The sequence below is a fragment of the Psittacula echo genome (assembly GCF_963264785.1).
Source record: "Psittacula echo genome assembly, chromosome: 9".
NCBI classification, from domain to species: Eukaryota; Metazoa; Chordata; class Aves; order Psittaciformes; family Psittacidae; genus Psittacula; species Psittacula echo.
In genome coordinates this window covers 18,874,548-18,888,238 of record NC_137745.1, presented here as the reverse complement: position 1 = coordinate 18,888,238, position 13,691 = coordinate 18,874,548, and the positions used below count along the sequence as shown (strand labels likewise).

The following is a 13,691-nucleotide window of genomic DNA, read 5'->3' as shown; positions in this document are numbered from 1 at the left end:
TGCGTGGGAGCGAGTGTGTTTTGTATCTGTCTGCCTCTCAGGCTGCATGTTATTACGATCTGAGAATGTACCTGTGTTGTTTTTTTCCTATATGACTTACTAAATGCATCTTAAATCCAACTAACCTTTCCTTCAGGGACTGAAGGCAGTTTAATTTGTGTTTTGATTTTAAACTTCTGTTGACAAAGCAAGAAATGTTCCAAGGATAATTGGACTAGCCACTGGAAGCTCTGTGGTTTGAAATACCCATTACAGGTAAAACTGTGATTCTTGTTTGGCTTCTGTTTTCAAGTGCCACAAAACAAACCCCTAGCACTGATGCTGGCATCTGCCTCTCCGGCTACCTGATTAGCACTATGGCCCAGGCAGGGCAGGCTGCAGAAGCCAGAGCTCCTCTTCTCCCAGCACCAGTGCTCTGGGTTGGGTTAGGGCAGTTACAAAACAGCTTCATTGTGGTTTATGCAGCTTGTGGATCAAGGGGTCTTTAAGACCTTCCCTGTTTCCCCTTCCCAGCACTGTTGTGCTGACTTGCTGTTTTGAAATTGAGTAATTTGAAATTAGGATTATGGTGTTAATCTAAAGAAAATAGCATGATAAATGTCACCCTAGAGAAAAAGTGGGGTGTATTTGTGTTTTCTCATGGCAGTGGCATGTTCTTCTCAGATGCCAATGATTTATGGGCCTCTTGCTGTCTGAGCTACACTAGCAGCTATCCTGGCTTCAACAGAACTGTTCCTGTCTTATACTGTTGGTGGTGACCCATTGCCTAAAGACAGAAGTTGCATTGTTTCCTTTTAATTTCATTTTAAAATTATTTTAACTGAAGACTTGCAAAGCTCTTCATAGGTCATCCATTCATTCATGTTCATATTCAGCTCTAGAATAGTGTGTCTGGACTTCGCTTGCATTCATTTCAATTGCAACTAAACTGATATAAACTTCATGTGCAGCGTGAAAAGTGCATACACCACTTTGGTTTTAAGAAGTATTTTTGACTGTATCCGTGCATTTGTGCAGTGCAGTTTTTCGTGTTGGCAGGGGCTGGGAATCAGAGCCAGGGATGCAGGTTTTCCAGGCAGCACTTAGGTACAACAGCCAGCATAGTCTTTAGCAGAGCACATCTAAACTGAAAAAAAGAAGAAAAAAGAGGCTGCTACTACATTTTGTACATGTCCTCTCTTACAATTTGTTCTTATTAGCCTTGAGTTTTGCTCCTTTGCATGTTAAATAGGTCTGTGGAGGTTTTTTTTACTGCCATAATTAAATAGAAATTACACCTCCAATTTGCCAGCACTTGACTTCTATTGGCCAGTCAGGCAATTACAGGTAAGAGAGCTTCCCACTTTTTCTGTTTAATTCTTCTACTAGAACACAGTGCATCCCTTTAATGGATTAATACCAGATAAACTGAGTACAGAGGGATTGAAGGGGGGGGTTGAAATCTGGTTTGGAACCTTCTCATGGAGGGAATGAGCTGTGCGCAATTATTGTATCTGGTGAATGCATAACCACCTCAAGCCAAGAAATGAGCTACGGAGAATTCCAACATGCAGCTGTGAAACAGCTGTGTGTGGATCTCCAGGGGAAAACTTGGGATGTGGAGTTCAGATTTGATTCATAAATGCAGTATCAAGTGAATGATGCTTAAAGACCACATCGCCTGCTTGTGCAAACTGGCGTAGTTTCACTTACGTGGAATAGCCCAGAGTGCTTCCTCCTGAAGAACTCGAAGCTGTGCTCACTGCAAGTCCTCTTACCCACCCGCTGCACGCAGGTTCACCTGGATTGCAGTATGGGAGCTGTTTAATGTCATAGAATGGTCCTGTAACCCACTCTGAGACATGGCTTGAAAAAAGCAATTAAAATATTCATATTCTACTGCAACCACACTCAAAATTTAGAGAGTGGCAACTAATTCTTAAGATCAGGACTTAGTCCAGGCTCCTCTTCTTATAAGTTGGACTTTGTAGGTTGCTCCATCATCATGTTTGCCGCCAGGATGCAGGTGTTGGAGCCCAGCACCAACCCGCAGTGCTGTGGTGTGCCCTGACACTGAGTGAGCAGACTTGGGGAGAAGGGAAAGCCACTGCCTGAGGAGCAGCAGGAGCTGAAGTGTCTGTGCAGCTGGAAGCGCATCCCACCTGCTGGGATTTCTCAGGAAGGTTTATTATTAAACAAGAATAGGTCCATGTGGGGTAGGAAGGATAAAGAAAAATGGGGCAAGTAGAGCCTGGTTTTTGCCAAAATTTGCTGATGTTGCTTGGAGTTGTCGTTTTAGCCTGGGACATTCCAAGTGTCTGCAGAGGGAGACTTCAGGTATATAACGCATAGGGAGTAATATTAGAAGTAGGGGGAAACGTGCTCCAGTGTCAGTGCAGACAATGGTCCTTGTGAACTCAGGTGGGCTCTGCCGTGTCCGGCAATGAGTCCTGCTGCCAGCTCTCATGGGTCTGTGAAGCCTGTCAGCACTGGAGGTGGTGCTGTGCCAGAAATGGGTCTTCCCTTTCCGGTTCAGGCAGGACTATAGAAGTGTCAGAGCAGTAAATAATAATAAACACACCCTCCTGTGAGCTTTCCTGTGTCAGCTTTACTTATGAGTAGTTTTCCTTGGGTTGCTGTGAAAGGATGTGGACCTGTTCCTTGGTTATTGACTGAAATCATATAACTGTTGTGGCATAATGAGGCATGGAATTTATTGTCAGAAAAATGGTGTCCAGGAACACAAGTGCTGAATATTTTATCTTGCTGGAGTGCTGCCCACCCAAGAAGGGTTTTTAACTCTTCAGTCATTTCTTAGAGTTGGGGTACTAAATGTCACCTGCCCCTGCTTCCCTCCTCTCCTACAGGGTGGAGAGGGAGTCAACTCATATGCTTCCCCTCGGAAGAAGATTGAAGCTTACGCCCTTCAAATGCTGCTTTGCACAAGTGGACTGTTTTTCTGTACAATGACAGAGGAGGGTGAGAAGCTCTGAGACGCAAAGGGATGTCACGGCAGCGGCTCTCCTTTCAGGTGTGAGGTACCACCTCACTTCTCTCCTGAAGTCCAGACTTTGAAAACACTGAAATACAAACGTCCCAATCAGTCAGACTGGCTGTGCTGGGGCTACCTGTATCTGAATGCTGTGGGCTTGGGACTGTAGATTCTCTGCTTAGTGAAATCAGTGTTCAGCCCTCTGGGTGCTGGTGGTGCAGCATCACGTTGCCTGGCTGGTTGCTCCATGCCTCAGAACAAACTCCAGCACTCAGACATTAGGGCATGTTGCTTTGCTTCCCTGTCCTCGCCTCCCTTGCAGCTCACCAGAGATAACTGAGAGCACGAATCATTGCTGATTTAACTCTGACTGGCACCGTGATACGTGGAACCCTGAGATGCGGCTGAATAGGTTGAAATTCTTTAAACAGTTCTTTCTAGAATGAGGAATATTGCACTAAAAATCCATTCTTTTTCTGTTCGTGACTTTCTTTGTGGCTCTGGTGGACTCTTCAACATTTTGCAGGACAAAAATATTTCGTTTTGACATTTCATGCTACACTGCACTAAGTTTGTGTTTCTTCCAGTGTTTTGGCACAAGTAAAAGTTCTTGACATTAGTCAAAAGTGGATGAATTTGTTGTGTTTCTAGCCTAGATGGTTTCTTCATGTTGCAAAACCTGCTCCAGGGTAGACTCTGCTCAACAGAGATTTGTTCATGCTGCTGCTGCTCTGTCCCAACCTACCAGTGTCCTGCTTGCCATCACTCGCAGTGGGACCGGCGGCAGCAGAGCCATGCTGCTGGGTTTAGTGCCTCGCTGAGCAGCTCTCCTGGATGTTGGGTTAGAACTCCTTTGCTGGATAGACAGCCTGAGCTTCTAAGTCTCCTCTGGCTTATTACCTAAATTGTATCTGACCCCATGTCTTCTGAGGCAAGCAGCTAGTTGGTCAGACAACGTCCTTCTCCTCTCCCTGTTATCTGGGGCTGCCTGTTAATGGGCTGGTTTCTGTGCTGACAGTTTCTGAGGAAGCCAAAGCCTTCAGAAAGAGATGGGGAAAAGCTAAGTGATGTCAGAGCTGAACCCCATTTTCTGTGCTGTCCTCCTTTCTGCGCTTCTATCTGGTTGTATTCCCTGAGGACTGCTTCAGTAGCAGTGATGAGCACCCATCTGGAAGTGATGCAGCCTTTACCTGTTTGGAGGAGGGATGCTAGCAGGGGTGGGGGATAGCAGGTGGGACCCACACTGTGCCTCTCTCCTCTCCGTGGTTTGGATGAACAGAGCTTCAGGTCTGGCAAGCTGGGTTTGTATCCTGTTTTTCTTTCCTCTGAGCTAGTGAGGCAAGTCAAGAGACAGTGCCTGGATCTGCCTGCCTCACTGGCGTATGGCAGGGGGATATGGATACTGCCGGCCTTGGTGATGAGGAGACACACAGTCCACAGAGAGCCAGATTGTCCCAAACCTGAGCTCAGGGTGGGCTGTGGTGAGCGGGTCGCTGGCAGAGATGGGCAGGCAGCGAGCCTCCATGTGAGCTGTGCTGGCTCCTCAACACGTGGAACTGCATGGAAGGGAGAATGAGCCCAGGGAAAGGGGAGACTTGCACTGTGCCCTTTGGGATGCAGCCCGCTACCCCAAGGTATTTGCTGAATGCGGCACATCAGAATTTATTATGCTTGATCCTTGTAATCAACATCAGGTTTTACTTCAGTCCATTTTCATGTCTTTCTGTCATTCCTCCTTGTTATCTTGCGCTGTTTTCTCAGCTTTGTTTTGCCAGTTTGGCATCTCTGCTTGGCAGAAGTGCTGCTGTTCATTCACCTGGTCTTTTGTGAAATGGAAGGAGAAATCCTGCTGGCCAGGTCTGGGGGCAGAGTGACCAGGATCCGCGCAGTCATCCCCACCTTTGTCTGGCTCACAGCATCACTTGCAGCCTGCCTGTCCCTTCTGCTCAGTGCTGCTTCTCTGATACATCACATCTAGTTTGAAAAGCATGGCCCTCGTTGAGTTGAGGCACCCACAGGTGAGGATCCGTGGTCAAGCCATGCACAAACAAGAACCTGGATTTTAGAAGAGTAATACTAGCCAAGTTTTGGCTTGGATCTGAAGAGCTGAAGTGGCATCCACCTTGTATATTACAGAGTCACTGTGACGGGGTCTCTGTAGTACCGAGTATTTCACATGGCTGTGTGAGTGCATCCCTTACAACACAGAGCGAGAGAGTCTTTTTAATGCCAGCACTTGGGAGGTAAGACATGCTGCTATCAAAGGAGCTGCCAGGGTTTTCTGTTCAACTTTTTTGATCTTGGGTAACTGCTGGTGTAATAGTAACATAGCCCAAATCTTCCAAGTTGCTGTGGTATAACCTCATGTTTGATTTGTTCTTTTGTTTTGTGGGTATAGAAACGTTCACCTGGTCATCCAGTAGGGCTGGAGGATTCAGAAAGTGTTCATGGGTTTTTACACAAATTATGTTAAAGACTTGAAGCCCCCCAGCATAGTGTTCTGCACACAGTGTCTGAGGGGTACCTCTGCTTTCTAAGAGCTCTCTCAGATCAACTCGGCATTTACACAAGGACAGTGATGTGGTCCTTTGACATGGCAGAGTTGGGAGTAAGATGCTGATCTTCTGAGACTCAATCCAGTATTATGATCCACAGATTTGACTTGAAAACACTGTTGCAGGGTGCATCTGGCCTTTTCCTTCTGAGGAGTCAGCCCCAGCCTCTGAAGTGGGAGCTGAGTGATGCACAACGACTACACTGCACTTGACAGAGTTAAGAGAAGGATTCTGAGCCCAAAGCTTGGGCAATACACACAGCCAGCTGCTTATGTTACAGCAGCACTGCCTGCCTGCCTTCTTCCAAATGCTGCAAGGGAGAAAGGACCTGATTGAGTTTTCCACAGCTGGTGCCTGTCTGGGGACTGACCAGGAATACACACGCTGTACCCCAGGGAGGGAGGTGATGCCTAGGTCCATGCTCTCGGTTCCCAGGCTCACGCATTATCTGTCTGATCCTTGCTGTTCTTCTCCCCTTCCCCCTCTTGTACCAGCGTGCATGCAGCCTGCTTCCGTGCACCATCGCTGTGCCCTCCCCTGCTCCTCATGTTTGATAAGAGGAAGTGTGCGATGCCAGATAAACACATTCCTGTTCCAAACTGCTTGGGTTTATTTTAATCTGCCTGGGCTGTTCAGCAGCCTCAGCACTCTGTTCAGCACCGAGTGCAAAGCCAACACTGTATTATCAAGGAGGAGCATTTAAATGTCCTTAGCCTTGCAGCAGCTTGGTTGGAGAAGAGAGACCCTTTGCCACCCTTTGCTTGGGCCACTGCCTGTCATTGTCGTCACCCTTACACCCATCATCTTCTCACTCTTCCTCTCTACTAGAACCATATTGCATCTGTACTGCAAGATGTCAGGGAAACATATGCTCCAGCTTTTAGTACATTTGCATAATTAGAGTAATGTGTATGAATAATTTATAGCTGTATGTGGCTGCTCAGTGTGTGACGTTAGCACCCCTTGCTAAATCCTTTCCAGTGGGTGGTACAGATCCTGCACCAGAGCCATTGTGCCGATGCAGTGTGCAGCCTGTTGGCAGATGTAGGAGCCCTGCTTTGAGATCAATGTGTGCATACATGTATGTGGTTTTGTGAGTGTCTATATATGTATTTAGTGGAGAAAGGCGGCCTTCTACAGTTGTAGGGGAGGGGGAGATTCGAAGTCTCAGAGGCTAAAATGCCTTAGACTCTTAGACTCAAAACTTGCTCCATTTATGCAGACAGAAGCTGTGAAAGAAAATGTTCTGCAACATTTGCAAGCTGAGGCAGGGATTTTTCCGGCAGGACTCAGGTGTGACTGGTTTGTTGGTTTGTGTGCCAGCTTTATGAGTTTGAGGGGTTTTTTAAATGACTTTTTCAGATCATAAAACTCAGCAGCAGCTTGCGGGAGGAGGGAAGGGAATAAACTTGCCTGCACTGTGTCACAGCCTGATCTCAATCAGTCACTCAATAGATAGTAGCAAAGGATTGCTTAGGCACTGTCTCACTATTTCCCAGCTCTTCAGTATGTGGGTTCTCATGCTGGAAAGCTCAGAGTCCCAGGTAGGTTTTCTAAAGGAGTGATCTGAGTAGTTGAGTTCTGGTATTTATGTTCCAGTTAATTTTAGCTTTAACTATATTTGGCCCTTTCCAAATGTTTGTGAGCCTTGCTGGAAAGCACTGTGTAAACTGGGATGACGTTAGGCGCACACACTTCCTAGCTCATTGGTATTACTGTGTATTCCCAGTTTCCACTGGGAAACTGAGGCTGAGCGTGTCTGCATACAGCCCGCGGGGTGCAGCCGGGGCTGCGCTCCATCACATGCACAGCTAGCAGGTCCTTGGAGGGGCAACAGGCATAGTAATAGTCCTTAAAGCCCTTGCTTTGAACCTTTTCACAGAATTGCTTTGTAAAGATAATGCACTTGCAGCTAGCTGGTGAGTTAGCAAAATCGAAGGAGGTTGCCACTGACTTTTATGGAGTCATTTCTGATTTATATTGCTCTCAGTGACAAGTTAAATGAGCCCAGCATTCAACAGACTGGTGTTCAGGTGCATGCATCTCCTGAGTGTGCTGCTCTGCACTTCATGGCCCAAAACATAGCCTGTCAACAGCCATGTTTGTAAAATCCTCATGAATATTCAGTGACACTCGTACAATTGATGGTGTTGCTGTTACACAGCCGTTTGAATCCATGGGAATGATGAGACCTTGGTGGATGTTTCTGGAAAGCTCCCTCAGTTGGGTTCTCCTGCCCTTGGCTGAAGGAGCCTGTGTGGTCCCCACATCCATTTCAGCTTAAAGCATTGCCTTCAGACTGCATTTAAAAACAAAGACAGCATCCAATCCAGCCCTGCCAGAATGCAGGATGAGTAATTAGGTGGCGATCATTAAAGTTTGCCTCCTTAAAAACATACATAGATTATTCTTTAATGGAAAGTTAATTGTTTTATTATTCTCTCCAGATGGTTCTTTTCCTTTACATTCACAGGGGAATTGCTATAGCCTGGGATTCAGTCTCCTGTGAGCAGAGCTGATAACCAAAAATGCAGCTCTATCACGGATCCAGATACAAAGCAGTAGAAAATATGTATATAAATATTCAATCACAGTTTAAGATTTTAAATATTATTTATAAGTGTAAGTGCCCCCTTAACTTGCAGTGCTGCAAGCTGTGGAGTTTGCATTTCTCTTCCTTGTAGGTTTGTCAAGCAAACGCTGGGTATTTGACACTTGGGGCTAATCCAACACGTCCAGATACTGAGCTGTGGAGGAGCCTGCAGTGGCCAGTGCTCACATATGCAGGTGCACTAAAAGGTTTAAAGAAGGAAACTGTCATTAGATACTCCGGGTTATTGTATGAAGGAAGTGATAAAATGTGCCACGTCTCCTTTGTTCCGAATGCAGAAGTGTAGGAGGGCTTAGGAAGGTGGGGGTGACTTCTCAAGGGCACAGTTGTGGTTTTTATGTGCTAGTGTGACTTCAAGCTGATAAATTACAGCTGTGAGCTTGCATGCTAAGTGAGCATATTTATCGTTTCTCATTACAACAGATCACCTTTGACATCTGATGTGAATAACTTGAATGAGCCCTTTATTTCAAACAGCCAGCCATGCTGACCTATTGGCCTGCAATGATTCTGCTGGCTTCATAGGTACTTATTTCCTTTTAATTATTTAGAGTTAAATATTATTGTAAGGAAGGAATTGAGAGTGGAGTCTTAGATCAGCTTTGCCTTCCTCATTGAAGTCTAGATGATGTGCTTATATTGGAGAGCTTTGCTTGAAGACTGAGGACCTGTGCTGTGGTTAAAGCTGTAGTTTGCTGTTGCTTTACTGAAAAAGTTGACTCTGCCTCTTGGGAGACTCCAGATTTTGGCAACCTTCAGGGATCTGTAGCTTTCCAACACCTGTAGCCTTTGCAGCTTGCTATAATGATGCTGCATGCAATGAGCTTGAAAAACTCCATGCTCTTTTGTGTCTTAGGGATAAGCCAGGCTCTCTTGTAGCTTCAGAGGTCATATCGAGAGCAGAGTGAATGAAGGGAAGAAGGAAGATGAACAGGCTAAGGAGGAAATGTAGCAGGAAGGTGATGCTAATGATTATGGATTCTCCTCTCCCGGTGTTGCTCTGGGGCTGATCAATGCCGACTGACATATGTGGAGCATCTCGTCTTTGTTTTGATACATTTTGGAGGATTTCTCTGTTTCATTTTTGAGGCTTTATATTTGTCTTGTTCTTGTTATTCAGTTATTCACTGGGCTTCAGATTTTATTGGCTTTTTTCCCCTTTTCTAGCTGACCTTTCACACCTGTAAGCATCCAAGACAGATTCAGTATGTGTTTGTTCAGCACCTACCGTGACCAACAGTGTCATGCTTCTTGGACACTGACCATAGTATAAATATTAAATAGTAAGTAAGGGCCCTGAGAAAAATCCTGTCTGAATGAAACATGAGATTTCCTGGGCGAAGAGATGCTGTGAATGAGAGGCATGGCTGTTTCTATCAGGGCAGCTCGCTGCATGCCTGGGTGATGTGTCTTGGATTTGTGGCAGGATCTGGATGTTTATATGTGTCAGAAGAGCCACTCTAGGGATTGTTTAAGCAGAAGCATTAGTTATCATTTGTGGATACCCAAGTGAAGCCTTTGCCTGTAGCTAGGAGGCATGGAGCAGATTTTCAGATCCCCGCTGTGACTGTAAGGCCAGGTAAATAGAGAAGGAGGAGACAGCAGGGGGTTTATGTGACTTGAAGAGCGAAGAAGGTTGTAATGGTAAATGTTGGGTTACTTTTAAAAACAAGTAGGTCATTGCAGATACCGTGGTGGGTGAACAGAAAAAGAAAGGCAAGTGGATTTATTGCTTGTTCTTGTAAAGATTTGTTACACTCTGAAGCTCACTTCACTTCTCAGCATGCTGTCATCTTTGCTTTTGGAAGTTCTTTGTTTCTCTTTTTGTCAGTGATCCAGCAAGGACGACACTGGACCCAAGATTAGGGACCTGGGATCCTCAAAGGAACCTGATTCCCAGTCCCCTTGGGCACTGTGAGTAGACTGGGCCTTGCTATAGCTCTTTACTGGGAACATCAGCTGCTGTTCCTATTTCCTGCTTTAGCAGGGATTTGCCTGTGACCCCACAGTGCTCAAGAGAAATTGTTTAAAATTCAAACTGTCCTTTGTCTTCTGCCTCTTTTGCAGAGAAAAACATCCATCTCCATCCCTTCCCTTTGCAGAGGGGAAAGGATGGCTACTTAATATCCAGTGATAATTATTTGACAAGCTATATACCTAGAGTATTCAGAGCATCAATGTTGTATATGTCTGATTCTGAGTATAAATGATAGCCCCAATGTATTCTTAAACTCTGTGTCTTGGTGTTCAGTGAAAAAGAAATCATAGCATAGAATCACAGAGTGGTTTGCGTAGGAAGGGACCTTAAAGCTCATCCAGTTCCAACCCCTTGCACAGGCAGGGACACCTTCCACAAGAGCAGGTTGCTCCAAGCCCTGTCCAGCCTGGCTGGTTATTAAAGTTACTTTTAAACATCTCGATACAGAAGAGAAGGAAAACATTGCAGCCTGGCCACTATAAGTAGGTGAATTGATGCTTGAGCAAGGGAAGCCCTCACTCTGAAGTGAGTCTGTGGAGGGCTAGGGACGTAACTGTGAATCCTGACTCCAGGGGTATCTTCCAAAATTCTGATTCCAGGGGTTATTTTGCAAACGTCTTCCTTAGAACAACTGCTCAGTTTGTACTTGCTGGCTCATTACTACATCTGTTAGCCCTGAGCAGTGGATCCTGGGAAATACAAGTGAGACCGACAAACTTTCAGCTTTGGACTTCTCCCTTAGGAAACATCAGTGGCATGGTTCACAAGTGGCAGCTTCTTGTTTATATTGATAGGGTTTGTAACACATGGCGTGTTGTGTTTGGCTCTGCCCTCAGCTCCCCCCCACAACCACGTGCCGTGCCTTTGCTCTCACCCTGCCTCCGCTGTTGGGGTGAGTTTGGAGCCCGAGCAGCAGTTGATTGCTGGCTTTCCCTCTGCCTTAGCTGTGTGCTAGCTCTCGAATGACATTTTGAGGTGCCTGAAGCGTTCTGTGGAAGAAAATTAATTGGTTTTGACAAACCACAGCAGTCCCTTGGGTGCCTGGGTGTGCAACATTTATTGAAACCAGGCAGGAAATCAAAACTCTCTGTTGTTCATTCACCTCCTGCACGGCTGTACCAAGAAAATAAAAATCAAAACATCCTTAACCTGCCTCTGCATTTCTCTCCCTGGCATTCAGATCCTCAGCAACTTTCTAATAAACTCTCCTTTTTCTGTTAGAAGAGAGTTTAGTGTAATGAAAGATGCCGAATTGACAGCCCAGGGCATACATGGTCTCTGTTTACCCACATACCAAATGCAGCATCAGGGCAAATGTACTTGCCGTTGTACTTCCACCTTGACCTGCAGCATCCCAAAGGAGGGTAGGGAATTGCAGTTTTCCAGCACTTCTAGACTTAGCCTCTCTGCTTACGCAACTCAGTAAGCAATCAGGCTTCTCCTGGTATTGCAAAACAGCATTAAGGAAGGCTTTTTCATCACAGCTGTAGGCATAACAACTTCAATGCAAACCTCAAACTGAAAGCGCTCTGCTAGCAGAAACCACCTCCTAGGCTCACTCTTCAGGAGTCTGGCCTGTCTTCCTAACATATTGGTTACAATCTGATTCATTTCTAAAACATATGCTGATATCCAGTGCAAGCTACAACCCTTCTTGTTGGCAGAAGATACCTGTAGATGTGAAAGGTGTGTTACAGTGCACAGCCCCAGCTGTGACTGTGCTTACAGCAATGTGGATGCTGTTCAGTCAGCCGCTGCCTTGAGGTCACCAGTTTGCTCCATGTTGACTCGCTGATGGGAGTCATCAAGATACCATCAAGTCTGAGTTCCTGTGGGGCTCACCAGCTCTAAAGGCAAGACTAGGAAATGAGGGTACCAGTTCTGACACAACAGCTAGTTACTGCCCAGCTGCAGTCACAAAATAGGGTTGGTTTTAGCTGTACAGGGGATGTCCACCTGTCAGCCTGTAACGTGACGTGTGATTTCTGGACCATGCCCTACTTTATAGGGCTGTGAAATGTTCTTAGAGGTCTTCTGCTGTCCATGGGCATCCCAAGGAATGGGAATAGTGGGGGATACCGTACACCTTTAGCCTGTAGGATTAGGGATCCTAGCCTCATGGTCTCGAAAGCGTACTGGAGCCACTGGAAGCTGTTGGGAAAGGATTCACAGACCAATGATATAAGGCAGCTGTGCAGCCCCTCCTGGGGCCTTTTTGGAAGAGAATTTTGGAGGGATTAGCAGGTGGCTTTTTCTGTTGTCCATCACAAGATTTATATGGGTATGGTAGGGCTGAGCACTCTGAATTCAGTGAGCCAGTATCTGGGGGAAGCTGCATTAAGCAGGAGATCCTAAGGGCCTTATGTGTGTTCCTGGTAGCTGCAAGTGTCAAACAGAGGTGGGACACTAGGCTAAGAAACCAGCCTTGCCCCAAAACTGTCGGTGAGGTTTGAAGCTCCTGCTGGTTTCTGCGGTGACAGAGATGAGGAAGTGATGAAGCCACAGAGCCACATTTGCTTCTGAAGTCTCGCTGTGAATTAGCTCTTTCAGTTACCCTTTCCAGAGCAGTGGTATATGGTATCTGTAAAAGGGACATTTGGGGAGACCACCTTAGTAGGTCCTTGAGACAGAGCAGGTAATGTGCATGTGACAGCGAGTGGAGCAGTGTGAGTGGCTGCTCATTCTGCGTCGTGGTGACACGGTGACAAGACAAGTAATTAATTAGCAGAGCTGAGAAGCTGAGCTCGGTGCTATGAGTGATCTGCGGTTGTACCAGCAAGATACACACACAGGCTTGTTTTCTGCCTTGGCACCTAGCTGGGGGCTTGTCTTGATGGTTGTTTATTAGTAGGTGGTAGAAGCATTGCATTATCTTCTAGAATAGCTTGTAGAAGAACTGCCTTAAATGCCCAGTGATGTGAGAGGCTAAAATGGGGTCATGAGCAATCCCAAATGCAGCTTTGGCAGATCTGGGTACTGTAGGAGAATACTCGCATACATGGTCCAGGGCAGAGTGGTGCTTCCAAGCTGTAGGACATCATCTCACCTGCTTGATGGGAGGTCCCATGGAGGGAGGTAAATGGGTACCAGCACTGGAGTGGAGGGTCAGAGTGTAGGTGTTCATACAGACAGGAAGGATTGAAGGTTTGCGCTAGAAGCCACTGTGACCTGGGTGCTGGCAGAGTGAATGCATGGAGTGGCAGCACTGCTCTCTGGAATTACTGCATGGCTTTCTTCTTTACCTTTTCCTCTTCTAGTGACTCTGCTTTCTGGCATAACAATTATCAACGCTGGATATCAATGTCTGTATGAAACTGGCTGTAGCTAAAATTGTAAATTAACTGCTTTGAAGCTTATGTCCCAGATGTCAGTAGTGATAGATGCTGTTGAGTGGTTTCTAGCTAGAAAAGACTTTGAGCAGTGTCATTTTTCATGGGAAAACTTTCCATATGCTTCTCCAAGAGGCTTTTCTGGGCAATTAAGTGACATGCTGTATGCAGAGATAACATGAATTCTGAGTGCTGCTGCATTTCATCTTCTGTGACACATCATATGGACAATGGAAATGGCCTCCAT

General features: G+C 46.1%; 1 protein-coding gene across 2 annotated transcripts in view; it reads left to right on the top strand.

Annotated features, from left to right (window-relative positions):
• The window catches only part of CACNA2D2 (calcium voltage-gated channel auxiliary subunit alpha2delta 2), a 207,369-nt gene that overhangs the window by 24,452 nt on the left and 169,226 nt on the right, over nt 1-13,691 (top strand). The window lies entirely within an intron of this gene.